Raw genomic sequence first — 26,757 nt, 5'->3', positions numbered from 1 at the left:
GAGCCAGCAGAAGGCTGTGGAGCACCTGTTGAGTCAGCAGAAGGCTGGGGAGCACATGCTGAGCCAGCAGAAGACAGTGGAGCCCATGCTGCGACAGCAGAAGGCTGTGGAGCACCTGCTGAGCCAGCAGACGGCTGTGGAGCACCTGTTGAGCCAGCAGAAGGCTGTGGAGCACCTGTGAAGCCAGCAGAAGGCGGTGGAGCATCTGTTGAGCCCGCAGAAGATAGTGGAGCACCTACTGAGTCAGCAGAAGGCTATGGAGCACCTGCTGTGCCAGCAGAAGATAGTGGAGCACCTGATGAGTCAGCAGAAGGCTGTGGAGCACCTGCTAAGCCATCAGATGATAGTGAAGCACCTGCTGAGCCAAACAGAAAATAGTGGAGCACCTGCTGAGCCATCAGAAGGCTGTGGAGCATCTGCTGAGCCAGCAGAAGGCTGTGGAGCACCAGCTGAGACAGCAGAAGATAGTGGAGCACCTGCTGAGCCAGCAGAAGGCTGTGGAGCACCTGCTGAGCCACCAGCAGATAGTGGAGCACCTGCTGAGCCAGCAGAGGCTGTGGAGCACCTGCTGAGACACCAGCAGATAGTGGAGCACCTGCTGAGCCAGCAGAGGCTGTGGAGCACCTGCTGAGCCACCAGCAGATAGTGGAGCACCTGCTGAGCCAGCAGAGGCTGTGGAGCACCTGCTGAGCCAACAGAAGGCTGTGGAGCACCTGCTGAGCCAGCAGAAGGCTGTGGAGCACCTGCTGAGCCAGCAGAAGATAGTGGAACACCCGCTGAGCAAGCAGAAGGCTGTGGAGCACCTGGTGAACCAGCAGAAGACTGTGGAGCATCTGCTGAGCCAGCAGAAGGATGTGGAACACCTGTTGAGCCAGCAGAAGATAGTGGAGCACCTGTTGAGCCAGCAGAAGGCTGTGGAGCACAAGCTGAGCCAGCAGAAGGCTGTGGAGTACCTGCTGAGCCAGCAGAAGATAGTGGAGCACCTACTGAGCCAGCAGAAGGCTGTGGAGCACCTGCTGAGCCAGCAGAAGGCTGTGGAGCACCTGTTGAGCCAGCAGAATGCTGGGGAGCATCTGTTGAGCCAGCAGAAGATAGTGGAGCACCTGTTGAGCCAGCAGAAGATAGTGGAGCCCCTGCTGAGACAGAAGAAGATAGTGGAGCACCTGCTGAGCCAGCAGAAGGCTGTGGAGCACGTGCAGAGCCAGCAGAAGATAGTGGAGCACCTGCTGAGCCAGCAGAAGGCTGTGGAGCACCTGCTGAGCCAGCAGAAGGCTGAGGAGCACCTGCTGAGCCAGCAGAAGGCTGTGGAGCACCTGTTGAGTCAGCAGAAGGCTGTGGAGCACCTGCTGAGCCAGCAGACGGCTGTGGAGCACCTGTTGAGCCAGCAGAAGGCTGTGGAGCACCTGTGAAGCCAGCAGAAGGCGGTGGAGCATCTGTTGAGCCCGCAGAAGATAGTGGAGCACCTACTGAGTCAGCAGAAGGCTATGGAGCACCTGCTGTGCCAGCAGAAGATAGTGGAGCACCTGATGAGTCAGCAGAAGGCTGTGGAGCACCTGCTAAGCCATCAGATGATAGTGAAGCACCTGCTGAGCCAAACAGAAAATAGTGGAGCACCTGCTGAGCCATCAGAAGGCTGTGGAGCACCTGCTGAGCCAGCAGAAGGCTGTGGAGCACCAGCTGAGACAGCAGAAGATAGTGGAGCACCTGCTGAGCCAGCAGAAGGCTGTGGAGCACCTGCTGAGCCACCAGCAGATAGTGGAGCACCTGCTGAGCCAGCAGAGGCTGTGGAGCACCTGCTGAGACACCAGCAGATAGTGGAGCACCTGCTGAGCCAGCAGAGGCTGTGGAGCACCTGCTGAGCCACCAGCAGATAGTGGAGCACCTGCTGAGCCAGCAGAGGCTGTGGAGCACCTGCTGAGCCAACAGAAGGCTGTGGAGCACCTGCTGAGCCAGCAGAAGGCTGTGGAGCACCTGCTGAGCCAGCAGAAGATAGTGGAACACCCGCTGAGCAAGCAGAAGGCTGTGGAGCACCTGGTGAACCAGCAGAAGACTGTGGAGCACCTGCTGAGCCAGCAGAAGGATGTGGAACACCTGTTGAGCCAGCAGAAGATAGTGGAGCACCTGTTGAGCCAGCAGAAGGCTGTGGAGCACAAGCTGAGCCAGCAGAAGGCTGTGGAGTACCTGCTGAGCGAGCAGAAGATAGTGGAGCACCTACTGAGCCAGCAGAAGGCTGTGGAGCACCTGCTGAGCCAGCAGAAGGCTGTGGAGCACCTGTTGAGCCAGCAGAAGATAGTGGAGCACCTGCAGAGCCAGCAGAAGGCTGTGGAGCACCTGCTGAGCCAGCAGAAGGCTGTGGAGCACCTGCTGAGCCAGCAGAAGGCTGTGGAGCACTTGCTGAGCCAGCAGAAGGCTGTGCAGCACCTGCTGAGCCAGCAGAAGGCCTTGGAGCACCTATTGAGCCAGCAGAAGGCTGTGGAGCACCTGCTGAGCGAGCAGAAGGCTGTGGAGCACCAGCTGAGCCAGCAGAAGGCTGTGGAGCACCTGCTGAGCCAGCAGAAGTCTGTGGAGCACGTGCTGAGCCAGCAGAAGGCTGTGGAGCACCTGCTGAGCCAGCAGAAGATAGTGGAGCACCTGCTGAGCCAGCAGAAGGCTGTGGAGCACCTGCTGAGCCAGCAGAAGGCTGTGGAGCACCTGTTGAGCCAGCAGAAAGCTGTGGAGCACCTGCTGATCCAGCAGTAGGCTGTGGAGCACCTGCTGAGCCAGCAGAAGGCTGTGGAGCACCTGCTGAGCCAGTAGAAGATAGTGGAGCATCTTCTGAGCCAGCAGAAGGCTGTGGAGCACCTGCTGAGCCAGCAGAAGGCTGTGGAGCAACTGCTGATCCAGCAGTAGGCTGTGGAGCACCTGCTGAGCCAGCAGAAGGCTGTGGAGCACCTGCTGAGCCAGCAGAAGGCTGTGGAGGACCTGCTGAGCCAGCAGAAGGCTGTGGAGCACCTGCTGAGCCAGCAGAAGGCTGTGGAGCACCTGCTGAGCCAGCAGAAGGCTGTGGAGCACCTGCTGAGGCAGCAGAATATAGTGGAGCACCTGCTGAGCCAGCAGAAGGCTGTGGAGCACCTGCTGATCCAGCAGAAGGCTGTGGAGCACCTGTTGAGCCAGCAGAAGGCTGGGGAGCATCTGTTGAGCCAGCAGAAGATAGAGGAGCACCTGTTGAGCCAGCAGAAGATAGTGGAGCACCTGCTGAGCCAGCAGAAGATAGTGGAGCACCTGCTGAGCCAGCAGAAGGCTGTGGAGCACCTGCAGAGCCAGCAGAAGATAGTGGAGCACCTGCTGAGCCAGCAGAAGGCTGTGGAGCCCCTGCTGAGCCAGCAGAAGGCTGTGGAGCACCTGCTGAGCCAGCAGAAGTCTGTGGAGCACCTGTTGAGCCAGCAGAAGGCTGTGGAGCACCTGCTGAGCCAGCAGAAGATAGTGGAGCCCATGCTGTGCCAGCAGAATGCTGTGGAGCACCTGCTGAGCCAGCAGACGGCTGTGGAGCACCTGTTGAGCGAGCAGAAGGCTGTGGAGCACCTGTGAAGCCAGCAGAAGGCTGTGGAGCATCTGTTGAGCCAGCAGAAGATAGTGGAGCACCTACTGAGTCAGCAGAAGGCTATGGAGCACCTGCTGAGCCAGCAGAAGATAGTGGAGCACCTGCTGAGTCAGCAGAAGGCTGTGGAGCACCTGCTGAACCAGCAGAAGATAGTGAAGCACCTGCTGAGCCAACAGAAAATAGTGGAGCACCTGCTGAGCCATCAGAAGGCTGTTGAGCACCTGCTGAGCCAGCAGAAGGCTGTGGAGCACCAGCTGAGCCAGCAGAAGATAGTGGAGCACCTGCTGAGCCAGCAGAAGGCTGTGGAGCACCTGCTGAGCCACCTGCAGATAGTGGAGCACCTGCTGAGCCAGCAGAGGCTGTGGAGCACCTGCTGAGCCACCAGCAGATAGTGGAGCACCTGCTGAGCCAGCAGAGGCTGTGGAGCACCTGCTAAGCCACCAGCAGATAGTGGAGCACTTGCTGAGCCAGCAGAGGCTGTGGAGCACCTGCTGAGCCAACAGAAGGCTGTGGAGCACCTGCTGAGCCAGCAGAAGGCTGTGGAGCACCTGCTGAGCCAGCAGAAGATAGTGGAACACCCGCTGAGCAAGCAGAAGCCTGTGGAGCACCTGGTGAACCAGCAGAAGACTGTGGAGCACCTGCTGAGCCAGCAGAAGGATGTGGAGCACCAGCTGAGCCAGCAGAAGGCTGTGGAGTACCTGCTGAGCCAGCAGAAGATAGTGGAGCACCTGCTGAGCCAGCAGAAGGTTGTGGAGCACCTGCTGAGCCAGCAGAAGGCTGTGGAGTACCTGCTGAGCCAGCAGAAGATAGTGGAGCACCTGCTGAGCCAGCAGAAGGCTGTGGAGCACCTGCTGAGCCTTCAGAAGGCTGTGGAGCACCTGTTGAGTCAGCAGAAGGGTATGGAGCACCTGCTGAGCCAGCAGAAGGCTGTGGAGCACCTGCTGAGCCAGCATAAGGCTGTGGAGCACCTGTTGATCCAGCAGAAGATAGTGGAGCACCTGGTGAGCCAGCAGAAGGCTATGGAGCACCAGCTGAGCAAGAAGAAGGCTGTGGAGCACCTGCTGAGCCAGCAGAAGATAGTGGAGCACCTGCTGAGCCAGCAGAAGGCTGGGGAGCACCTGCTGAGCCAGCAGAAGGCTGTGGAGCACCTGATGAGCCAGCAGAAGGCTGTGGAGCACCTGCTTAGCCAGCAGAAGGCTGTGGAGAACCTGCTGAGCCAGCAGAAGGCTGTGGAGCATCTGTTGAGTCAGCAGAAGATAGTGGAGCACCTGTTGAGCCAGCAGAAGGCTGTGGAGCACCTGTTGAGCCAGCAGAAACTTGTGGAGCACCTGTTGAGCCAGCAGAAGGTAGTGGAGCACCTGCTGAGCCAGCTGAAGATAGTGGAGCACCTGTTGAGCCAGCAGAAGGCTGTGGAGCATCTGCTGAGTCAGCAAAAGGCTGTGGATCACCTGTTGAGCCAGCAGAAGGCTGTGGAGCACCTGCTGAGACAGCAGAAGATAGTGGAGTACCTGCTGAGCCAGAAGACGTCTTTGGGGCACCTGCTGAGCCAGCAGAAGGCTGTGGAGCACCTGCTGAGACAGCAGAAGGCTGTGGAGCACCTGTTGAGCCAGCAGAAGATAGTGGAGCACCTGCTGAGCCAGCAGAAGGCTGTGGAGCACCGGCTGAGCCAGCAGAAGTCCTTGAAGCACCTGTTGAGCCAACAGAAGGCTGTGGAGCACCTGCTGAGCAAGCAGAAGTCTGTGGAGCACTTGCTGAGCCAGGAGAAGGCTGTGGAGCACCAGCTGAGCCAGCAGAAGATAGTGGAGCACCTGCTGAGCCAGCAGAAGGCTGTGGAGCACCTGTTGAGCCAGCAGAAGATAGTGGAGCACCTGTTGAACCAGCAGAAGGCTGTGGACCACCTGCTGAGCCTGCAGAAGGCTGTGGAGCACATGCTGAGCCAGCAGAAGATAGTGGAGCACCTGCTGAGCCAGCGGAAGGCGGTGGAGCACCTGCTGAGCCAGCAGAAGGCTGTGGACCACCTGTTGAGCCAGCAGAAGATAGTGGAGCACCTGCTGAGCCAGCAGAAGGCTGTGGAGCACCTGCTGAGCCAGGAGAAAGCTGTGGAGCACCTGCTGAGCCAGCAGAAGGCTGTGGAGCACCTGCTGAGCCAGCAGAATATAGTGGAGCCCATGCTGAGCCAGCAGAAGGCTGTGGAGCACCTGTTGAGCCAGCAGAAGGCTGTGGAGCACCTGTGAATCGAGCAGAAGGCTGTGGAGCATCTGTTGAGCCAGCAGAAGATAGTGGAGCACCTGTTGAGCCAGCCGAAGGCTGTGGAGCTCCTGCTGAGCCTCCAGAAGGCTGTGGAGCACATGCTGAGCTAGCAGAAGATAGTGGAGCACCTGCTGAGCCATCGGAAGGCTGTGGAGCACCTGTTGAGCCAGCAGAAAGCTGTGAACCACCTGTTGAGCGAGCAGAAGATAGTGGAGCACCTGCTGAGCCAGCAGAAGGCTGTGGAGCACCTGCTGAGCCAGCAGAAAGCTGTGGAGCACCTGCTGAGCCAGCAGAAGGCTGTGGAGCACCTGCTGAGCCAGCAGAAGATAGTGGAGCCCATGCTGAGCCAGCAGAAGGCTGTGGAGCACCTGCTGAGCCAGCAGAAGGCTGTGGAGCACCTGTTGAGCCAGCAGAAGTCTGTGGAGCACCTGTTGAGCCAGCAGAAGTCTGTGGAGCACCTGCTGAGCCAGCAGAAGATAGTGGAGCACCTGCTGAGCCAGCAGAAGGCTGTCGAGCACCTGCTGAGCCAGCAGAAGATAGTGGAGCACCTGTTGAGCCAGCAGAAGGCTGTGGAGCACCAGCTGAGCCAGCAGAAGGCTGTGGAGCATCTGTTGAGCCAGGAGAAGATAGTGGAGCACCTGTTGAGCCAGCAGAAGGCTGTGGAGCACCAGCTGAGCCAGCAGAAGGCTGTGGAGCACCTGCTGAGACAGCAGAAGGCTGTGGAGCACCTGTTGAGCCAGCAGAAGATAGTGGAGCACCTGTTGAGCCAGCAGAAGGCTGTGGAGCTCCTACTGAGCTATCAGAAGGCTGTGGAGCACCAGCTGAGCCAGCAGAAGATAGTGGAGCACCTGCTGAGCCAGCAGATGATAGTGGAGTACCTGCTGAGCCAGAAGAAGGCTTTGGGGCACCTGCTGAGCCAGCAGAAGGCTGTGGAGCACCTGCTGAGACAGCAGAAGGCTGTGGAGCACCTGTTGAGCCAGCAGAAGATAGTGGAGCACCTGTTGAGCCAGCAGAAGGCTGTGGAGCTCCTACTGAGCTATCAGAAGGCTGTGGAGCACCTGCTGAGCCAGCAGAAGATAGTGGAGCACCTGCTGAGCCAGCAGAAGATAGTGGAGCACCTGTTGAACCAGCAGAAGGCTGTGGACCACCTGCTGAGCCTGAAGAAGGCTGTGGAGCACTTGCTGAGCCAGCAGAAGATAGTGGAGCACCTGCTGAGCCAGCGGAAGGCTGTGGAGCACCTGTTGAGCCAGCAGAAGGCTGTGGACCACCTGTTGAGCCAGCAGAAGATAGTGGAGCACCTGCTGAGCCAGCAGAAGGCTGTGGAGCACCTGCTGAGTCAACAGAAAGCTGTGGAGCACCTGCTGAGCCAGCAGAAGGCTGTGGAGCACCTGCTGAGCCAGCAGAAGATAGTGGAGCCCTTGCTGAGCCAGCAGAAGGCTGTGGAGCACCTGCTGAGCCTGCAGAAGGCTGTGGAGCACATGCTGAGCCAGCAGAAGATAGTGGAGCACCTGCTGAGCCAGCAGAAGGTTGTGGAGCACCTGTTGAGCCAGCAGAAGGCTGTGGACCACCTGTTGATCTAGCAGAAGATAGTGGAGCACCTGCTGAGCCAGCAGAAGGCTGTGGAGCACCTGTTGAGCCAGCAAAAGTCTGTGGAGCACCTGTTGAACGAGCAGAAGGCTGTGGAGCACCTGCTGTGCCAGCAGAAGGCTGTGGAGCACCTGTTCAGCCAGCAGAAGATAGTGGAGCACCTGCTGAGCCAGCAGAAGGCTGTGGAGCACCTGCTGAGCCAACAGAAGGCTGTGGAGCACCTGTTGCGCCAGCAAAAGTCTGTGGAGCACCTGTTGAACCAGCAGAAGGCTGTGGAGCACCTGCTGAGCCAGCAGAAGGCTGTGGAGCACCTGCTGAGCCAGCAGAAGGCTGTGGAGCACCTGTTGAGCCAGCAAAAGTCTGTGGAGCACCTGTTGAACCAGCAGAAGGCTGTGGAGCACCTGCTGTGCCAGCAGAAGGCTGTGGAGCACCTGTTCAGCCAGCAGAAGATAGTGGAGCACCTGCTGAGCCAGCAGAAGGCTGTGGAGCACCTGCTGAGCCAACAGAAGGCTGTGGAGCACCTGTTGCGCCAGCAAAAGTCTGTGGAGCACCTGTTGAACCAGCAGAAGGCTGTGGAGCACCTGCTGAGCCAGCAGAAGGCTGTGGAGCACCTGTTCAGCCAGCAGAAGTTAGTGGAGCACCTGTTGAGCCAGCAGAAGGCTGTGGAGCACCGCCTGAGCCAGCAGAAGGCTGTGGAGCACCTGCTGAGCCAGCAGAAGATAGTGGAGCACCTGCTGAGCCAGCAGAAGGCTGTGGAGCACCTGTTGAGCCAGCGGAAGGCTGTGGAACACCTGCTGAGCCAGCAGAAAATAGTGGAGCACCTGCTGAGGCAGCAGAAGGCTGTGGAGCACGTGCTGAGGCAGCAGAAGGCTGTGGAGCACCTGTTGAACCAGCAGAAGGCTGTGGAGCACCTGCTGAGCCTGCAGAAGGCTGTGGAGCACCTGCTGAGCCAGCAGAAAATAGTGGAGCACCTGCTGAGCCAGCGGAAGGCTGTGCAGCACCTGTTGAGCCATCGGAAGGCTGTGGAGCACCTGTTGAGCCAGCAGAAGATAGTGGAGCACCTGCTGAGCCAGCAGAAGGCTGGGAGCACCTGCTGAGCCCGCAGAAGGCTGTGGAGTACCTGCTGAGCCAGCAGAAGATAGTGGAGCACATGCTGAGCCAGCAGAAGGCTGTGGAGCACCTGCTGAGCCAGCAGAAGGCTGTGGAGCACCTGCTGAGCCAGCAGAGGATAGTGGAGCACCTACTGAGCCACCAGAAGATAGTGGAGCACTAGCTGAGCCAGCAGAAGGCTGTGGAGCATCTGTTGAGCCAGCAGAAGATAGTGGAGCACCTGTTGAGCCAGCAGAAGGCTGTGGAGCACCTGCTGAGACACCAGCAGATAGTGGAGCACCTGCTGAGCCAGCAGAGGCTGTGGAGCACCTGCTGAGCCACCAGCAGATAGTGGAGCACCTGCTGAGCCAGCAGAGGCTGTGGAGCACCTGCTGAGCCAACAGAAGGCTGTGGAGCACCTGCTGAGCCAGCAGAAGGCTGTGGAGCACCTGCTGAGCCAGCAGAAGATAGTGGAACACCCGCTGAGCAAGCAGAAGGCTGTGGAGCACCTGGTGAACCAGCAGAAGACTGTGGAGCACCTGCTGAGCCAGCAGAAGGATGTGGAACACCTGTTGAGCCAGCAGAAGATAGTGGAGCACCTGTTGAGCCAGCAGAAGGCTGTGGAGCACAAGCTGAGCCAGCAGAAGGCTGTGGAGTACCTGCTGAGCCAGCAGAAGATAGTGGAGCACCTACTGAGCCAGCAGAAGGCTGTGGAGCACCTGCTGAGCCAGCAGAAGGCTGTGGAGCACCTGTTGAGCCAGCAGAAGATAGTGGAGCACCTGCAGAGCCAGCAGAAGGCTGTGGAGCACCTGCTGAGCCAGCAGAAGGCTGTGGAGCACCTGCTGAGCCAGCAGAAGGCTGTGGAGCACTTGCTGAGCCAGCAGAAGGCTGTGGAGCACCTGCTGAGCCAGCAGAAGGCCTTGGAGCACCTATTGAGCCAGCAGAAGGCTGTGGAGCACCTGCTGAGCGAGCAGAAGGCTGTGGAGCACCAGCTGAGCCAGCAGAAGGCTGTGGAGCACCTGCTGAGCCAGCAGAAGTCTGTGGAGCACGTGCTGAGCCAGCAGAAGGCTGTGGAGCACCTGCTGAGCCAGCAGAAGATAGTGGAGCACCTGCTGAGCCAGCAGAAGGCTGTGGAGCACCTGCTGAGCCAGCAGAAGGCTGTGGAGCACCTGTTGAGCCAGCAGAAAGCTGTGGAGCACCTGCTGATCCAGCAGTAGGCTGTGGAGCACCTGCTGAGCCAGCAGAAGGCTGTGGAGCACCTGCTGAGCCAGTAGAAGATAGTGGAGCATCTTCTGAGCCAGCAGAAGGCTGTGGAGCACCTGCTGAGCCAGCAGAAGGCTGTGGAGCACCTGCTGATCCAGCAGTAGGCTGTGGAGCACCTGCTGAGCCAGCAGAAGGCTGTGGAGCACCTGCTGAGCCAGCAGAAGGCTGTGGAGGACCTGCTGAGCCAGCAGAAGGCTGTGGAGCACCTGCTGAGCCAGCAGAAGGCTGTGGAGCACCTGCTGAGCCAGCAGAAGGCTGTGGAGCACCTGCTGAGGCAGCAGAATATAGTGGAGCACCTGCTGAGCCAGCAGAAGGCTGTGGAGCACCTGCTGATCCAGCAGAAGGCTGTGGAGCACCTGTTGAGCCAGCAGAAGGCTGTGGAGCACCTGTTGAGCCAGCAGAAGGCTGTGGAGCACCTGCTGAGCCAACAGAAGGCTGTGGAGCACCTGCTGAGCCAGCAGAAGATAGTGGAACACCCGCTGAGCAAGCAGAAGGCTGTGGAGCACCTGGTGAACCAGCAGAAGACTGTGGAGCACCTGCTGAGCCAGCAGAAGGATGTGGAGCACCAGCTGAGCCAGCAGAAGGCTGTGGAGTACCTGCTGAGCCAGCAGAAGATAGTGGAGCACCTGCTGAGCCAGCAGAAGGTTGTGGAGCACCTGCTGAGCCAGCAGAAGGCTGTGGAGTACCTGCTGAGCCAGCAGAAGATAGTGGAGCACCTGCTGAGCCAGCAGAAGGCTGAGGAGCACCTGCTGAGCCTTCAGAAGGCTGTGGAGCACCTGTTGAGTCAGCAGAAGGGTATGGAGCACCTGCTGAGCCAGCAGAAGGCTGTGGAGCACCTGCTGAGCCAGCATAAGGCTGTGGAGCACCTGTTGATCCAGCAGAAGATAGTGGAGCACCTGGTGAGCCAGCAGAAGGCTATGGAGCACCAGCTGAGCAAGAAGAAGGCTGTGGAGCACCTGCTGAGCCAGCAGAAGATAGTGGAGCACCTGCTGAGCCAGCAGAAGGCTGGGGAGCACCTGCTGAGCCAGCAGAAGGCTGTGGAGCACCTGATGAGCCAGCAGAAGGCTGTGGAGCACCTGCTTAGCCAGCAGAAGGCTGTGGAGAACCTGCTGAGCCAGCAGAAGGCTGTGGAGCATCTGTTGAGTCAGCAGAAGATAGTGGAGCACCTGTTGAGCCAGCAGAAGGCTGTGGAGCACCTGTTGAGCCAGCAGAAACTTGTGGAGCACCTGTTGAGCCAGCAGAAGGTAGTGGAGCACCTGCTGAGCCAGCTGAAGATAGTGGAGCACCTGTTGAGCCAGCAGAAGGCTGTGGAGCATCTGCTGAGTCAGCAAAAGGCTGTGGATCACCTGTTGAGCCAGCAGAAGGCTGTGGAGCACCTGCTGAGACAGCAGAAGATAGTGGAGTACCTGCTGAGCCAGAAGACGTCTTTGGGGCACCTGCTGAGCCAGCAGAAGGCTGTGGAGCACCTGCTGAGACAGCAGAAGGCTGTGGAGCACCTGTTGAGCCAGCAGAAGATAGTGGAGCACCTGCTGAGCCAGCAGAAGGCTGTGGAGCACCGGCTGAGCCAGCAGAAGTCCTTGAAGCACCTGTTGAGCCAACAGAAGGCTGTGGAGCACCTGCTGAGCAAGCAGAAGTCTGTAGAGCACTTGCTGAGCCAGGAGAAGGCTGTGGATCACCAGCTGAGCCAGCAGAAGATAGTGGAGCACCTGCTGAGCCAGCAGAAGGCTGTGGAGCACCTGTTGAGCCAGCAGAAGATAGTGGAGCACCTGTTGAACCAGCAGAAGGCTGTGGACCACCTGCTGAGCCTGCAGAAGGCTGTGGAGCACATGCTGTGCCAGCAGAAGATAGTGGAGCACCTGCTGAGCCAGCGGAAGGCGGTGGAGCACCTGCTGAGCCAGCAGAAGGCTGTGGACCACCTGTTGAGCCAGCAGAAGATAGTGGAGCACCTGCTGAGCCAGCAGAAGGCTGTGGAGCACCTGCTGAGCCAGGAGAAAGCTGTGGAGCACCTGCTGAGCCAGCAGAAGGCTGTGGAGCACCTGCTGAGCCAGCAGAATATAGTGGAGCCCATGCTGAGCCAGCAGAAGGCTGTGGAGCACCTGTTGAGCCAGCAGAAGGCTGTGGAGCACCTGTGAATCGAGCAGAAGGCTGTGGAGCATCTGTTGAGCCAGCAGAAGATAGTGGAGCACCTGTTGAGCCAGCCGAAGGCTGTGGAGCTCCTGCTGAGCCTCCAGAAGGCTGTGGAGCACATTCTGAGCTAGCAGAAGATAGTGGAGCACCTGCTGAGCCATCGGAAGGCTGTAGAGCACCTGTTGAGCCAGCAGAAAGCTGTGAACCACCTGTTGAGCGAGCAGAAGATAGTGGAGCACCTGCTGAGCCAGCAGAAGGCTGTGGAGCACCTGCTGAGCCAGCAGAAAGCTGTGGAGCACCTGCTGAGCCAGCAGAAGGCTGTGGAGCACCTGCTGAGCCAGCAGAAGATAGTGGAGCCCATGCTGAGCCAGCAGAAGGCTGTGGAGCACCTGCTGAGCCAGCAGAAGGCTGTGGAGCACCTGTTGAGCCAGCAGAAGTCTGTGGAGCACCTGCTGAGCCAGCAGAAAATAGTGGAGTACCTGCTGAGCCAGCAGAAGGCTGTGGAGCACCTGCTGAGCCAGCAGAAGATAGTGGAGCACCTGCTGAGCCAGCAGAAGGCTGTCGAGCACCTGCTGAGCCAGCAGAAGATAGTGGAGCACCTGTTGAGCCAGCAGAAGGCTGTGGAGCACCAGCTGAGCCAGCAGAAGGCTGTGGAGCATCTGTTGAGCCAGGAGAAGATAGTGGAGCACCTGTTGAGCCAGCAGAAGGCTGTGGAGCACCAGCTGAGCCAGCAGAAGGCTGTGGAGCACCTGCTGAGCCAGCAGAAGATAGTGGAGCACCTGCTGAGCCAGCAGATGATAGTGGAGTACCTGCTGAGCCAGAAGAAGGCTTTGGGGCACCTGCTGAGCCAGCAGAAGGCTGTGGAGCACCTGCTGAGACAGCAGAAGGCTGTGGAGCACCTGTTGAGCCAGCAGAAGATAGTGGAGCACCTGTTGAGCCAGCAGAAGGCTGTGGAGCTCCTACTGAGCTATCAGAAGGCTGTGGAGCACCTGCTGAGCCAGCAGAAGATAGTGGAGCACCTGCTGAGCCAGCAGAAGATAGTGGAGCACCTGTTGAACCAGCAGAAGGCTGTGGACCACCTGCTGAGCCTGCAGAAGGCTGTGGAGCACTTGCTGAGCCAGCAGAAGATAGTGGAGCACCTGCTGAGCCAGCGGAAGGCTGTGGAGCACCTGTTGAGCCAGCAGAAGGCTGTGGACCACCTGTTGAGCCAGCAGAAGATAGTGGAGCACCTGCTGAGCCAGCAGAAGGCTGTGGAGCACCTGCTGAGTCAACAGAAAGCTGTGGAGCACCTGCTGAGCCAGCAGAAGGCTGTGGAGAACCTGCTGAGCCAGCAGAAGATAGTGGAGCCCTTGCTGAGCCAGCAGAAGGCTGTGGAGCACCTGCTGAGCCTGCAGAAGGCTGTGGAGCACATGCTGAGCCAGCAGAAGATAGTGGAGCACCTGCTGAGCCAGCAGAAGGTTGTGGAGCACCTGTTGAGCCAGCAGAAGGCTGTGGACCACCTGTTGATCTAGCAGAAGATAGTGGAGCACCTGCTGAGCCAGCAGAAGGCTGTGGAGCACCTGTTGAGCCAGCAGAAAGCTGGGAGCACCTGCTGAGCCAGCAGAAGGCTGTGGAGCACCTGCTGAGCCAGCAGAAGATAGTGGAGCCCATGCTGAGCCAGCAGAAGGCTGTGGAGCACCTGCTGAGCCAGCAGAAGGCTGTGGAGCACCTGTTGAGCCAGCAGAAGGCTGTGGAGCACCTGTGAAGCCAGCAGAAGGCTGTGGAGCATCTGTTGAGCCAGCAGAAGATAGTGGAGCACCTGCTGAGCCAGCAGAAGGCTGTGGATCACCTGCTGAGCCAGCAGAAGGCTGTGGAGCACCTGCTGAGCCAACAGAAGGCTGTGGAGCACCTGTTGCGCCAGCAAAAGTCTGTGGAGCACCTGTTGAACCAGCAGAAGGCTGTGGAGCACCTGCTGTGCCAGCAGAAGGCTGTGGAGCACCTGTTCAGCCAGCAGAAGATAGTGGAGCACCTGCTGAGCCAGCAGAAGGCTGTGGAGCACCTGCTGAGCCAACAGAAGGCTGTGGAGCACCTGTTGCGCCAGCAAAAGTCTGTGGAGCACCTGTTGAACCAGCAGAAGGCTGTGGAGCACCTGCTGAGCCAGCAGAAGGCTGTGGAGCACCTGTTCAGCCAGCAGAAGTTAGTGGAGCACCTGTTGAGCCAGCAGAAGGCTGTGGAGCACCGCCTGAGCCAGCAGAAGGCTGTGGAGCACCTGCTGAGCCAGCAGAAGATAGTGGAGCACCTGCTGAGCCAGCAGAAGGCTGTGGAGCACCTGTTGAGCCAGCGGAAGGCTGTGGAACACCTGCTGAGACAGCAGAAAATAGTGGAGCACCTGCTGAGGCAGCAGAAGGCTGTGGAGCACGTGCTGAGGCAGCAGAAGGCTGTGGAGCACCTGTTGAACCAGCAGAAGGCTGTGGAGCACCTGCTGAGCCAGCAGAAGGCTGTGGAGCACCTGCTGAGCCAGCAGAAAATAGTGGAGCACCTGCTGAGCCAGCGGAAGGCTGTGCAGCACCTGTTGAGCCATCGGAAGGCTGTGGAGCACCTGTTGAGCCAGCAGAAGATAGTGGAGCACCTGCTGAGCCAGCAGAAGGCTGGGAGCACCTGCTGAGCCCGCAGAAGGCTGTGGAGTACCTGCTGAGCCAGCAGAAGATAGTGGAGCACATGCTGAGCCAGCAGAAGGCTGTGGAGCACCTGCTGAGCCAGCAGAAGGCTGTGGAGCACCTGCTGAGCCAGCAGAGGATAGTGGAGCACCTACTGAGCCACCAGAAGATAGTGGAGCACTAGCTGAGCCAGCAGAAGGCTGTGGAGCATCTGTTGAGCCAGCAGAAGATAGTGGAGCACCTGTTGAGCCAGCAGAAGGCTGTGGAGCACCTGCTGAGCCAGCAGAAGGCTGTGGAGCACCTGCTGAGCCAGCAGAAGATAGTGGAGCACCTACTGAGCCACCAGAAGATAGTGGAGCACCAGCTGAGCCAGCAGAAGGCTGTGGAGCATCTGTTGAGCCAGCAGAAGGCTGTGCAGCACCTGCTGAGCCAGTAGAAGATAGTGGAGAACCTGCTGAGCTAGCAGAAGGCTGTGGAGTACCTGGTGAGCCAGCAGAAGCCTGTGGAGCACCAGCTGAGCCAGCAGAAGGCTGTGGAGCACCAGCTGAGCCAGCAGAAGATATTGGAGCACCTGCTGAGCCAGCAGAAGATAGTGGAGCACCTGGTGAGCCAGCAGAAGGCTGTGGAGCACCTGCTGAGCCAGCAGAAGGCTGTGGAGCACCTGTTGAGCCAGCTTAAGGCTGTGGAGCACCTGTTGAGCCAGCGGAAGATAGTGGAGCATCTGCTGAGCCAGCAGAAGGCTGTGGAGCCCCTGCTGAGCCAGCATAAGGCTGTGGAGCACCTGCTTAGCCAGCAGAAGGCTGTGGAGCACCTGCTGAGCCAGCAGAAGGCTGTGGAGCACCTGCTGAGCCAGCAGAAAATAGTGGAGCACCTGCTGAGCCAGCATAAGGCTGTGGAGCACCTGCTGAGCCAGCAGAAGATAGTGGAGCACATGCTGAGCCAGCAGAAGGCTGTGGAGCACCTGTTGAGCCACCTGAATTCTGTGGAGCACCTGTGAAGCCAGCAGAAGGCTGTGGAGCATCTGTTGAGCCTGTAGAAGATAGTGGAGCACCTGTTGAGCCAGCAGAAGGCTGTGGAGCACCTGCTGAGCCAGCAGAAGGCTGTGGAGCACCTGCTGAGCCAGTAGAAGATAGTGGAGCACCTACTGAGCCAGCATAAGGCTGTGGAGCACCTGCTTAGCCAGCAGAAGGCTGTGGAGCACCTGCTGAGCCAGCAGAAGGCTGTGGAGCACCTGCTGAGCCAGCAGAAGGCTGTGGAGCACCAGCTGAGCCATCAGAAGATAGTGGAGCACCTGCTGAGCCAGCAGAAGATAGTGGAGCACCTGCTGAGTCAGCAGAAGGCTGTGGAGAACCAGCTATCCTAGCCTACAGGTGTGCGGTGCCTGCTGATTGGTTGCCCCTGAGTTGTGGTCTTCTTGAAAACTGCTCCCTCAGCTCCAGCCAGTTCGAGTGAACCAAAACTAAGGCCTGGTCTCCACCAGGGCTATTAGTAACCTCTCATGGATCTGGTCTGCCTCTCGGAACCTCTCATCCAAAACTACATAGAGGCTCCTTGCCTGAAAAAGGCAAAAACTTGAATTTGGTAGTGGAAGCCTGCAACATCAGCTCCTCAGGATGCTGAGGCAGGGACATCCTGTATGTGAGTTCCTCAGGATGCTGAGGCAGTTACATCCTGTATGTGAGTTCCTCAGGATGCTGAGGTAGGGACATCCTGTATGTGAGCTCCTCAGGATGCTGAGGCAGGGACATCCTGTATGTGAGTTCCTCAGGATGCTGAGGTAGGGCCATTGTGGTGATATATTGTGCACCCCAATAAAACTTACCTGCGGGTCAGAGGACAGGACCAGTCACTAATTAGACATAGAGGTCAGATAGTGGTGGCACACGCCCTTAATCCTATCTCTCTTGAGGCAGAGATCTGTCTGGATCTCTGTGAGTTCAAGGTCACACTGGAAACAGAACCAGGCAATGGTGGCACACACCTTTAATCCCAGTACCGGGAAGCACACACACCTTTAATCCCAGGAGGTGATGTCTGGGCATAGAAAGGTATATAAGGTGTGAGGAAACAGGAACTCACTCTCTTCAGGCTGAGGATTGCAAAGAGGAAAGAACTAGTAGCTGGCTGTTCTGCTTCTCTGATCTTTCAGCTTTCACCCTGATATAGGGCTCTGGGTTTTTTTTATTAAAAGACCATCTAAGATTCTAACAACAGAACATCTTGTATTTGAGGTCTTCCATGGCTACAGAGCAAGTTGAAGTCTAATCTAGACAGCAAAGTGAGATCCTTCAACAAAATATTTTAAGGGCCTCAAATAGAGCTCGAGTAGAGAGCTTGCCTAGAAAGTGCCAAGGCCCTAAGTTCAAGTTCCAGCATCATCAACAACAGTAAATATCCTGACAAAAGCAGCTTTATGACACAATGTCACAGAGACCTTGTCTCAAAAGACAAAAACTCATAAATCAAAGGAGATTTTATCATACTGTGTCATACTCTTTATTGTTCACTTAAACACAAGAAGAAATTTAAAACCAAATATATTTTATTGTTATAATTTATTAGATCTCTACACAAACTTTCAAACCTAAATGTAATATAGAATTGTGCAGAAAATGACAGCTAACTAAAGTGTACCTCAATAGAGACAAAAGAATGGGAAAAATTCAAGACAACAATCAAGGCACTATTCCACAGGATATCATCGGGCCCAGCTATTTTCAAGGAAGCATTCCATGCAGCATCTCAGACCAAGTAGATCCAGCATTGCATTTTCAGAAATGAAAAAATGAAGGAAATCAAGTTCATTATAATCAACATATATGTGCCAGATGGTGGTGGTGCATGCCTTTAATCCCAGCACTCTGAAGGCAGAGCCAGGTGGATCTCTGTGAGTTCAAGGCCAGCCTGGTCTACAGAGCAAGATCCAGGACAGGCACCAAAACTACACACACAAAAAAACCTGTCTCAAAAAAACAAAAACAAAACAAAAAACCCAAATGATCAACACACTTAATTTTTCTGCCTAAATATGGCCATAGTAGAACACACACACACACACACACACACACACACACACACACACACACACACACACACACACACACACACAAAAGCAAATAAAGTTCAATCTACACAATGATTTTTAAAGTTCAGAAGTAGGATCTGGAGAGAAGACCTGTTCAGTTAAATGCTTGCCATACAAGCAGGAGACTTGAATAGGATCACCAGAACCAGGTGAATTAGCCCAGTGTGGTGCTGCAGGTCTGTAATTCAAGGGTGTGGGAGGGCAGGAGGATGAAGACAGGAAAATTCCTGGAGCTCACTGGCCATCCAAACTAGCTTAATCAGCAAGCTCCAAGATAACGTGATAACGTGGACTAGGGTTGAGGAATGATACCCGTGACATCTTCTGGACTCTATGTATAACGTGTATGTGCCTGTATAAATATATGGACACAAAACATCTTTACTTAATGAAAAACGTCCCTTTTTCCTTGATAGGATGTTTCAATGTAATCATACCAGTAATCAATTCTCAGCACAAATATGGCATTTTTTTCCCTAGAAGAGACAATATGATGCTAAGCACCCTATTTTTTTTCAAGATGGGGTTTCTCTGTGTAGCCCTGGCTGCCTCTGTAGACCACGCTGACCTCAGACTCGTAGAGATCAGCCTGCCTCTGCCTCCTGAGTGCTGGGATTAAAGGCGTGCATCACCACTGCTGGTAAAGTGTCATGTTTTAAAATGTAAAAGCAAGTATTGAAAAAAGAGTATTAAAACCAAACACCTGTCAGGAAGCTAGCTTAGAATATATTGACAGTCATGACAAGGGGCTCAGGTGGGCAGGTGCCACTATGATGAACAGGTATGCGGTGGAGAAATGGAAGAGAAGGAGAAACAGAGTGGTTTGTGCTCTGTAGAGTGAAGAGTAACTGAAGACATGATGGTGGTGAGGAACAGCCTGATATGGGTGGACTGTGTGGCCATCTGGGGCCATGTGATGTCAGGGTCTGTGCTGCTGCCGAGGGCCATGTCTGGATCCATGGCCCTACTGCAGCTGGGATCTTCGTTGATGTCTGTGGCCTGTGTTGTTACCCAGGGCAAATATAGATGCGCCTAGTTTGGGTTGCTGCCTGAGACCATGTTGATATCCCATGGTCATGCTGCCACCAGGGCCATACTGAACTGAGTGGTCTGAGGTGCCACCCAAGGCCATGGTGACATTGGGGTCCAAGGTGTGGCTTAAGGCCCAGCCATGGCCCTACCACAGCTGGGGTAGGTGTTGATGTCTGTGGCCAGAGTTACCACTGAAGGCCATAGGAGAGCTGGCCCTGGTGGCCTGGACACATGAGAGCTGGGGACAGTCCAGGTGGAGATCCTGACTCAACAACTCAGCTACTACCCAGACCCACATCCGGGACTTTGAGTTGGCCCACCCCTGTTGGAGACCGACTCTGGACAGCGGTGTCTTGAACCTTGTGTTACCTGCCACGATTTATCAAGCCTCGTGTAAATAGGAGGCTTTTAGTCTAACCTAGGAATGTAGGATTGAATAAACCTCTTTAAATCAGCTAGCTGCAGGGGCCTGGGACCAAAGCGACCTCCTGCTGACCCTCCTTAGGAATTTTCTTTGTCCTCTCCTCACTCCTGCTCCCCCTCCCTACCTGAAGCCCTGTTTATAAGCTCTAACACCCAGTCAATAAACGAGGCCTTGACGAAACTCAGACTGCTTTGTCTTTCTTCACGCGCTTGGTCTCCTTTCCCTCTCGCCCCCCATTGATTCACAGGTGGTCCCTCCTCGAGACCCTCGAATAACCTGGCCTGCTGGACGGGTCACACCCCAACATCTACCCCATCTGTGACCTGCTTGAGCATATGAAGGGACAGGTCCTGCAAAACCTTAAATTAACCCATATTTCTTACCTATGTATTTGCCATGTGGCCTGTTACGTTTTTCAGAACAACATTCCCATCTTGCTTCTCTGCATCTGCTGGCCACACTCTGACTCCAACCTTCCTCATCCCAGCATTCTGTCTGTCTCAGCTGTCTTGCCTTATCTCTTCCTGCTCAAATATCAGCCAATCAGTTTTTTATTAACAATGAGAGTAATACATATTTACAGTATACAGAAGAATTATTCCACAGCAGGGCAGAGTCTCAGAAGAAGAAGAAGAAGCATGAAAAGTACATAGATGGGGTAAATGAGCCTCAGGGCAGCACACAGATTAATAGAAATGGGGTAACTTAAGATATAAGAGCTAATTAAAAATAAGTCTAATCTAGTAGGAAAGTTTTAATAATTAATAAGAAATCTCTGTGTAATTATTTGGGAGCGGCTGGTGAGACAGAATTGAACAGCAGGCCCAATGAAAAAATCTGCCTTCAAATGGCATTCCAACCTGGGGCACCTACATCCCACATAAGATCTGAGAAAGCTTAAAAAAGGTTCTAAACACATAAACATAGAGCCAGATGTGGCTTCCAAGCCTTGTTTGTGTCTCTCATGCTGGCTGCAGTACAGACATGTGTCTTCTGGCAGCTGCCTACAGGATGGAGCCAGCTGCCAACTACCATGTGCTAGAGCCATTCACTGACCTGAGCAGTGCTGGCAGCTGATATAACATCCTAAGATTTGTCTCATGCAATCAAAAAACAATACAGATGTTCAGTAAAGACAGATCCAGATGGGAAAAAAAAAATCTCTAACTGGGTTTCAGTGTGTTTAAATTATGCATAGTCTTGGGAGAGAAAAGAGAAATGATATAGATAGTCATAGACAAAAATAATAAAGTAAAGCCCTTAAAACAAATAAATTAATAAAAATAAGCCACATAGAGATGGGAAATACACAGAGAGTTTGGATCCTGTATGATATTGTGTTGTCTGAATTTTTTGACTGCTGATGAAGGAGCAATAGCTGCTAAGTGACATTGGATTATGAAAGCTGCTAGATTAAACCAACCTATATATTTTAAAAATATCTTGACTTCAAAAGGGAAGTCAAAAGGTATGTTGCATTGGGGGAGAAATTATGCTTTTATTTCCACAGGAAATGGGAGGCTGTGGATTCATTCCGTGTTGATATGGATCATGTTTGATTGGAGAAGACCCCCTGAAAATCCTGGCTACAGACATAAAGAAATAAACCTTAAAAAACTACAAAACACTTAATGTACGTTTTACCTGCTCAAACATAAAACAAAAAAATCATCTTTGGCTAACTAGTGTACAACACACAGTCTATACTTGTATTAACACAGATTTATACATTACCTTTAAAAGTTTATGTGTTTTCAGAGCAAGGGGACCAGACACCAAAGCAAATAGATGTCCCAGGTGATCTACCCTCTCAGAGTGTCTCTGTTATAGCTTCCGCAGAGTTCTGCATTCAGAACAGCTTCCAGACTGACATGGGCCAGCCACACAAATCGCTCCATCCAGGACATAAACATTATACTAAATTTTCTCAGGGTCCCTTAAACATGCCAGCACCCCTAGACAACAGGTAGCAGTCGGGAAAAAAAAACAGCACCCATTTTCCAAAAGACTGTTTATGGATGCTTTTCATCATTTAAAGGGGGTTGGTTACAAGTTGTTATTAGTCATAGGAAGAAAGCTAAACAAAGAAGCTAAATTCAAAGATCTCTTTCTAAAGAAAAAAAAAGGGATATGATATAGAAATGATGAAATGAAAGGGTGGATTATTAAATCTACTTTAATCCAGAAAACAACTATTAACCTCAAAATATTTTACATTGGTGTGGATTTTGATTTATTTATACAAATTTAAAGTTATTTTTGTTATACTGTATGTATGTTTCTACTCTTGTTTGGGGGCATTGTGCTTATGCAGCTCATTTTAAAAGGTAATGTATATGGGCAAGGTGGTGGTGGCACACACCTTTAATCCCAGCACTCTGGAGGCAGATCCAGGAGGATCTCTGTGAGTTTGAGGCCAGCCTGGTGTACAGAGTGAGATCCAGAACAGGCACCAAAACTACACAGAGAAACCCTGCCTCAAAAAACCACAAAAAGCTAATGTATCATTTAAAAATACATATTAATAGTTCATCATCTACAATAATCAAAGTTGTGGTCATATTAAGTATGTTTTCAAGTTTATACACAGATATATTTAGAAGACAAATGGTCTTCAAACACTTCAAAGACCTACAGAATATCACATGTAATATGTTTAATAACCTAAGGCTTTTCATGACAGTGAAACTTGTGCTATTGACAGCACCAATTTACTTCAAAGAAGATGATGGGCAGCAAAGAAACTCCATGTGGAGTTTGCTTTCTTTATGGCAAAAGATATCTATGTGGGCAAAGAAATTGCCCGTGCCTCAATTGCTGACAGTATACTTTTCAAACTGGACCAGCAAGACACAAAAGAAAGTGACCGCCAAACTTTGCCAAGACAAGGTAGGATAGTCCTTCAAAATTCCCTGCTTCTTTTTTTCTTAAGATTTTTTTATTCATTCCACATACCATCCACAGAAGATCCCTCCCTCATCCCTCCTCTCCTCCCCTCAGCTTCCCTCCACCAGCCCATGCCCCCATGCCCTCCTTTGAAAAGGTATGGCCTCCCATGGGGAGTCAGCAAAGCCTGGCACATTCAGCTGAGGCAGGTCCAAGGCCCTCCCTCTGCATCAAGGGTGTGCATTACCTGATTCTTAAAAGTGTCTGTTAGATACTCTAGGCCTGTAGGTCAACATTGGATGCCCCAAGGTTGCAGAGAACTTTGGGTGACTGTCCAGGCAGTCAGATGTCCCTGTCTCTAGTTAACATTCCACCTTCCTGGAGTCTTTATTAGAGTTAAAGACTAAATAATTAGACTTTAAGTTTTCCTTATTTATGATAAAAGGTAAAATAGGTATAAAACTTGAGACTGGCAAAGATAACATAAATAATAGACTATTTTCTCTAAAATTTTGCCGAATACAAATGCAGTGGATATTGTAACTGTTATTCTTACTTCATAACTGTTTTGTTGTATATAATTTTACTATGTTAAAGGTAAAAGCTTCCTTTTTAATTAGACAAAAAAGGGGGAAATGCTGTGGAACAATCTTTGTACACTGTGAACATGTATTACTCTCATTGATTAATAAAGAGCTGACTGGCCTATAGCTGGGCAGGAAGAGATTGGGTGGGGGAGCAGACTACCGGAAGGACACTGGGAAGAAGGGTAGAGTCTCAGGACTGGCCAGCCAGATGCAGAAGAGGCAACATGAAAAGTACATAGATGAGGTAAACAAGCCTTGGTGCAGCACAAAAAATAGTAGAAATGGGGTGATTAAACTTATAAGAGCTAGCTAAAATCAAGCCTAGGCTACTGACAGAGCTTTCATAATTAATGAGAAATCTCTGTGTAGTGACTTGGGAATGGCTGGCAGTACAGAGCTGACCAGCAGTCCCAACAAAAAACTATAGGAGCCTTTTTTTCTGGAGAAGGATAGGCCTCTTGAGGAGCCTTATTAGGAACTAACAGAGGTAGGCCTCTTGAGAAGCCTTCTGACTGAGGACTAACAGACAAACACGGGTGAGACAGATGCAGTGTGGAAGCTGCAGAGAGGTGTCAGATAGTGCCTAAGTGTTTCAGTGAATACTGGCAAAGTGCTGGTTCACAAGGGAGGGGGTGTTCATTTTTCCTATTTGACTCATTTTCTTGAAGGGTAAAATAGTAAAACATGTTTTACTTTTAGTTTTATTTATGTGTATGTATGTGTCGCTGTCTGCACAGGTGCCTGTGGCCCGGAAAAAAAAAAACAAAAAACAAACAAAAGAACAACAACAAAAAACCATGTATGTTCTGGGAAGCAAACTCTGTCTCTCTGCAGGGGCAATCGTCCTATAAACTTAATAAACTGGAAAGCAAGGGACCTCAAATCTCCTAACATCTCAGCAGTTCATGGGAGGGTTGTGAAGGGGAAACCAGAAGAACTTTTTAGCTAGTTATTGCTGGCCTAGGTGCCATGCGCAACACCAACTGCACATGTGCAATGCTAAATGCACATGCGCACACTATTCAGCCAATGAGCAAGGAATGTGGTTGAGACTGGCTTTCCTCTGGCTCAGGCAGTCATTTTGCTGAAGCAGCTTTGAGGGGTAGGACGCAACAGTTTTTAAGGACCTTTGCTTGTTGGGAGACTGGTAAGCCTGGTTCATCCAGGGGGGTTAGTTCAGGTGTGAGGAGGGGAGGAGTGTAGGAGGAGGAGTGTGAGAAGGAAGGAGTATGAGGAGGGGAGGAGTGCGTCCTCTCTAGGGAGGCCGGGGTCCATTTTACCTGGGAGGCAAAATTCCCATTGGCATTCCTGGGACCTCAACGGTAAAATGAGGAGGCCGTGAACCCCATGGAGGCACTGACATTAAAATGGAGATGGTGACTGAGAGACCCCCCACCCCAGTTCCCCCTAAGGCCCAGAGAGCTGAGGAAAGGGACATCTTAAAATAGCCAGAACCGAGTCAGTTCCCTATTCCCAGACAGGGTGAAGTCAGAAGTTTTTAAAGTACAAAATCAGACTGTCTGGTGGTAACTAACCACGAGACGCCCCCCTTCCCCTAGATAACATGACCAGATTTTGGAGATGGGCTGTAAAACTCCTGACAGAGCAAAAAAATAACATAAAGTCCAATCTCAGGAAAATTGGCCCAATCAAGGGTGGATCCGTACTAAACCCCTCCTCTCTGAAGAATTTTGTGGGTTTTGCCTTCAAAAGCTAACCTCCCCAAGAAAGAGGAACTCTCCTCCATGCCTCGATTAGCCAGGCACTGTGGACAAGGGCTCCCTGCTAGCTTGTATAAAGAAGCAAACCTTGCTATTGCATTCTGGATGTCTTTGGTCTCCAGTGGTCTCTTTGGGGGTCCTAATCTGGGCAGAACAGTGTCCTTGCCAAGTACTGGGCCTTGGGCAGGCTGAATCCTAGGTGGAAGGATGCCAACTCCAGCAGAGAGGGAGCCTGTAGGGGAGGCGAGGGGCCATGGTGGGGGCTTTGAGGTGTGACTGGAGGAATGTTGTCTGCAGCCTGGTACATTGAGGGACAGGGACTTTACCTCTGTACTTTCCCTGAGGCCAGGCCTGCATCTTTTGGAACCTACCTTCATTTTGATATAGACTGTATGGACATTATTTTTCCAAGGACCAGACTGATTTTTTTTTAAAAAAAAAGATTTACATTTATGCCTGTATGTCTGCAGAGAGGACGTTACATTCCTTGGGGCTTGAATTCCAGGCGGTTGTAACCTTGGTAGCTTGGTTTTTGTCACTGCATTTTCAGAACTTAAGTCCTGTTTTGTTTTGTTTTAAACTGGCTAAGTACTCATAACTGCTGAGCTCTATTTTTTGGGGTGTGCTTTAGAAGACATGATATTGCTCTGTGTCTGGAGATGGCCTCCTGACATTCCTACTTCAGCCATTTAGGTACTGGGATTCTAAGAATGTATAAGCACAGCTATCTTTTTGTTTGTTTGTTCACTTGGGTTTTTGTTGGTTTGTTTGAATACTTTTGAGACAGGGCCTCACTGTAAGCCAGAATGACCAGAAAGCCCTATGTGGCTTGGGCTGGACTTGAGCTACTCATTGTCAGCCTCCAGAGTGGAATGCTCTGATCAAAGGGAGACCCGACTCACCATGTCTGGGTCATTTTTTTCAGGCAGTTTTGACAGTTGAATGCAGGCCTTATTGCATGGTCAACACACCCTGCACCACCTCACCACACCCCCAGCCATGCCAAGTTTAGCTTTTTTGCTATCAACAGATTTAGGGTATGCTGTGATCTATAGTGATAGCATCCACAGATTCATTTTGGGTCAGATACTGCCTTAAGATCTATTAAAAATGTTAAGAATCTGACAGTGATGAGACCAAAAATTAGATAGCCCAGTGGTTAAGTACATTTGGAGTCAGGGTTAAAGCCACCATTAATTTTTTTCTTTTTAAGATTTCCATTTTTTTCCAGGTGGTGGTGGTGTCAGCAGCGGCAGGGCATGCCTTTTATCCCAGCACTAGGGAGGCAGAGGTGGGCAGACCTCTGTGAGTTCGAGGCCACCCTGGTCTACAAAGTGAGTTCCAGGACAGCCAGGACTGTCACACAGAGAAACCCTATCTCAAAAAACATAAAAAGACTTTAATTTTCAACTATATATATATATATATATATAGGTTTGGATGTGAGTATAAGTATGGGCATGAGAGTTCAGTTGCTTGTGGAAACCAGAGGTATTCGAGCCTCCTAGAGCTGGTGTTACAGGAAGTTATGAGCCACCTGATGTGACTGTTGGGAAACAAGCTTATGTCCTCTGCAAGAACAGTATGCACTCTTAACTACTGAGCCCTCGCTCCAACCATCTTTTTTTAATTCAGAAATTACAAACTGTTAACTTTTGATTTAATAATATATGGAAACTGCTAACTTTTTATTCAATTAATTTCATTCTTATTGGATTACATTGGTTTAAGCTGATTGTTTTAGGTTCAAGTGAGAGATCTGTTTTTCTGTTTTCAAAGACAAAACATTAAATTCTATTTCCCCCTGAAAAAAAGCAGTCTGAGAAATCTGGGACGCCACCGATGGCCAACCACAGGCACAAAGCAATCTTATCACTATGATGCTGATAACGGAAAGAGGAAATAATGGAAGTGGTAGAAGAAACAGATGATGGACTGGACCGTTCAGCAGACTCTGCTCCTACAGGTACAATATATCCAGTTCTGAGTTTCATGGTCTCCCATAGTTCAATTTCTTGGTGTGTGTTGGGAAACAGGGTTTGACAGAGGACAATTTACAGGAGTTGGGTCTTTCCTCTCACCATGGGTGTCTCAGGGACGAGTCCTGCAGTTTTCAGGCTTGGTAGTAAGCGCTGCACCCTCACCTCCTGAGTCATCTTGCCTGCTCAGTTCATATTTGATTTTTACATTGCCACCTGAAATAGAATAAAAGGTTAGTGATTTCATAGACTTTTTTTACTCTTAATCTTCACAAGCCTATCTCAAAATTCTAGAAATAGATAGAGTACTTTGCCTGTACAGTTCACATACATCAATAAATTATAAATAACTTACAATGATATTATCCTAGAAGGGCTGGAAAAACTATTCTTATAAAATTGTAACCACTTATGATTTTATTCCATCTAGCCTTCAGAATAATATTGCATTTATATTTCTGCTTTAAAATATTATGTTGGGGAAATTCCTGAAAACTATAAATAAAATTAC

Source organism: Peromyscus maniculatus, chromosome X (assembly GCF_049852395.1).
Source record: "Peromyscus maniculatus bairdii isolate BWxNUB_F1_BW_parent chromosome X, HU_Pman_BW_mat_3.1, whole genome shotgun sequence".
In the NCBI taxonomy this organism is placed as follows: domain Eukaryota; kingdom Metazoa; phylum Chordata; class Mammalia; order Rodentia; family Cricetidae; genus Peromyscus; species Peromyscus maniculatus.
This window is presented reverse-complemented; position numbering follows the sequence as displayed.